This window comes from Castor canadensis, chromosome 11 (genome assembly GCF_047511655.1).
Source record: "Castor canadensis chromosome 11, mCasCan1.hap1v2, whole genome shotgun sequence".
Taxonomy (NCBI): Eukaryota; Metazoa; Chordata; class Mammalia; order Rodentia; family Castoridae; genus Castor; species Castor canadensis.
Genome location: NC_133396.1, coordinates 59497876 through 59501765, shown reverse-complemented (window position 1 = coordinate 59501765; position 3890 = coordinate 59497876).

Here is a 3890-nt window from a genome sequence, read left to right as displayed (position 1 = left end):
ACCCAGTTTTCTCTATTAACATCTTACATTGATATGATACATTATTATGATTGGCAAACCAATATTCGTACATTGTTATTAGCTTGAAGCCTGGAGATGTAGCTCAGTGGTAGAGTGCATGCCTAGCTTGTACAAAGCTCTGGGTTCAACACCCAGCACTGAAAAAACAAAAAGCTACATTATTATTAATTAAAGTTAATTCTTACAGGGCTCTGATGCCTCCCACCTGTCATTCTAGCTACTTGGGAGGCTGAAATCAGGAGGATGTACAAGCATGCCTAGCTTGTACAAAGCTCTGGGTTCAACACCCAGCACTGAAAAAACAAAAAGCTACATTATTATTAATTAAAGTTAATTCTTACAGGGCTCTGGTGCCTCCCACCTGTCATTCTAGCTACTTGGGAGGCTGAAATCAGGAGGATGGAGGTTTGAGGCCAGCTGGGGCAAATAGATCTCAAGACCTCATCTCCAAAATAACCAGAACAAAACAGATTGGAGATATGGAAGCAGTAGAGCAGAAGCCTTGTAAGCACAAGGTTCTAAGTTCAAACCCCAGTGCTGCCAAGAGGAAAGAGAAAGTTAGTTCTTTATTCAGGTTTCCTTTTTTTTGTGTGTTTAAAGTCCTTTTTCTGAACCAGGATACCATCCAGGATCCCAATTACATTTGTTTGTTGTTGTTGTACTACTGGAGTTTGAACACAGGGCTTTGTGCTTATTGGGCAGGTACTCTACCACTTGAGGCACACCCCAGCCTCCCAGTTACATTTAATTGTCAAATTTCAGACTTCTTTTGGCTCAGACAGTTTTTCAGACTTTCCTTGTTTTTGCTGATCTTGCCCCTTTGGTTTGTTTGTTTGGGATGGAACCCAAGGCCTTGTGCCTTAGCACTCTACCAGTGAGCTGCATCCCCAGCCCAAGTTTTTTGTTTTTGTTTTTGCTTATTTGTGGTCCTAACCCAAGGCCTTGTACATGCTAGACAAGCGCTCTATCTCTGAGCTGCACTCCTACCCTCAGACCTTGACAGTTTGAGCACTGGATAGGTATTTTGTACAATGTCCCTGCCTGGAGGGTTTTTCTCGTGATTGGACTGGGTTATGGTTTGGGACAGGAAGGCCACAGAGGTCATTTTCATCACATCATATCAAGGGTGATACTTGAGACTAGTATCAGCAAGGTTAATCACTGCTGATAATGACCTTGCTTATCTGACTGAGATAGTGTTTGTAAATTTTTTCCATTGTTCAGGTACTCCTTTTTCCCCATTTCCACTCCTACTGTCCTCTTTGGAAGGAAGTCACCAAAGAAGTCGGAAGTTATGCCCCCTACCTCTTTTCTTTCTTTCTTTTCTTTTCTTTTTCTTTTGGTGGTGCTGGGAATTAAACTCAGATAATCATACTATGAAAATGTAAATTTTTTTGGTGGTATTGAGGTTTGAACTCAAGGCTCTCCACTTGCTGGGCAGGTACTTTACTACTTGATCCATGCCCTCAGCCCTCTTTTTCTTTCTTTCTTTTTTCTTTTCTTTTTCTTTTTTTTTTTTTTTAAGACAGTTTCTCACTATGTAGCTTAGGCTGGCTTTTAACTCTCTATCCTCTTACCTCAGACTCTTAAGTGCTGGGGATACAGGCACGCCCTATCACACCCTGCTACTCCTCCTTGAAAGGGGGTTATCTACATAAGCTACTTGGAATTATTTTGAATGGTGTGTTTGTTTCAACTCCCCCATTTATTTATTTATTCAAGCATTTATTTATTTATTTGTTGCAGTACTGGGGTTTGAACATGGAGCCTACACCTTGAGCCACTCCACCAGCCCTTTTTTGTGAAGGTTTTTTTTTTTTTTTTTTTTGAGATTGTTGGGTCCGGAGACCTAAGGCAGATGAGTGAGTATCCCATCCCCCATGGAGAGCACTGTGATTCCTGCATCCTGAGAAGGAGTTGTAAATCTGCATTTCTGCATCCTGAAGAGGAGATACAGGGTCTGATAGATCTGCCACAGGGCTGATGAGCAAAATGCTCTCAAGATTGTTCCTCCCCCCCCAAAAAAGAGGGGAAAGCCCATGAATCCACGGCCAATGAGAAGAGCCCACCTAACCCTTACTCAAACCCAGAGTTAAAACATCCATAAAAGCCCCAGCCTTCACCTGAACAGGAAGCCACTGGTTTCCGGCTCCATTGCACTGCTCTAGCTGTAGCCTTTCCTTTCTGTCTAATAAATCCCACTTTATATACGGGCTTTGGATTCTCATTCAGCTGCCTCACGAGCCAGTTCTCTGGCCTATGACGGTAAGGACCCTTGACACCAGCCTGCAACACTTCAAACTGACACGGAACAAGATAAGAGATAGAACTATTTGCCCTGGCTGGCTTTGAACCATAACTATCCTGATCTCTGCCTCCCGAGTAGCTAGAATTACAGGTGTAAGCAACTGGCGCCCAGCTTCAAGCATTTTTTTTTTTTAATCACTGTAGACTCATGGATGACTATTTTATATTTTGGGTTAAAATCCAATGTGCTTTGACTACTGTCTCTCTCTCTCTCTCTCTCTCTCTCTCTCTCCTTTTTTTTTTTTTTTTTTTTGTGGTACTGGGGCTTGAACTCAGGACCTACACCTTGAGCCACTCCACCAGCCCTTCTGTGATGGGTTTTTTGCAGATAGGGTCTCAGGAACTATTTGCCTGGGCTGGCTTTAAACTGTGATCCTCCCAATCACTGTCTCCTGAGTAGGTAGGATTACAGATGTGAGCCCCCCCACCCCTCTCGCACCCAGCCTATGAAAGTTTTTTTAGCGTTAATATATTTTATTGTGCTTATCTATGCCAATCTTATGTGTCCCAAACACACTGCAGATAATTATTATGTAGAAGGGAAGCAACATTTCAAATTGAAAAAAAGGTAACATTCTTCCTTATTATATAATGTACTTATGGCAAGCTCTATGATTAGTTTCTTTTTTTATTAGTTGTATATTAATGGAACAAAGATGCTACACTGTAGTGTAATAATGCATACATTGTGCATTAATCAAATTAGCCCCCTCAATCTCTTTTCCTCACTTCTACTCCCCACCCCACGCCATGAATGTTTATAACAGGCTTTGGTATAGATATTAGGTTTTTTCTTTTTTGGCGCTAAGGATTGAACCCAGGGCCTCATACATGGTAATCATGAACTGGACTACACATTAGTTTTCATATCACTTGGGTAAATAACAAGGAATACAATTGCTAGATTGTATTCCTGTATGGGAAGGTCATATTTAGCTTTTCTTTGTTTCAGATTTTTTTTGGGGGGGAGGGTGGGCTTGGGGTTTGAACTCAGGGCTTTGCATTTACAAAGCAGGTGCTTTAGCCACTTGAGCCACAACTCCAATCTGCTCTGGTTATTTTGGAGATGGGGATCTTGTGACCTGTTTGCCTAGGATGGCCTTGAACCATAATCCTCCTGATCAGGTGTGAGCTGTAGGTGCCAGGCTAATACCAGAGTTTTTGTTAAGGGAGCAGAATGGTTGTGGGTCACTAGCCTAAACCTTATGATCTTAGGAAAGATCTGTTTCAACAGGGCTTGCCTTCCTATCCAGATAGGGGGCTTGGCCACTTCCAGGGCATCCCTGCTTCATCCTCCCCACTGGAGGTTGGGGCAGAGGGCCAAAGGCAGAAGAGGAAACGGTCCTACCCCAGGCTGTAGCAGCTCCTGGGCCACAATGGTCTTCTAGCAACAGCAAGGGAAGGGAAAAAGCAACTACCAGTGTTACCACCACTCCTGGGGTGGATAGACCCTCCACTACAACTTGTATAGTTTTGTAAGAAACTGCTACTCTATCTTCCAAGAGGGCTATAAAATTTTGCAGCCTCTGGGTCAGGAATGTAGCTCAGTGTTGGAGCACTTG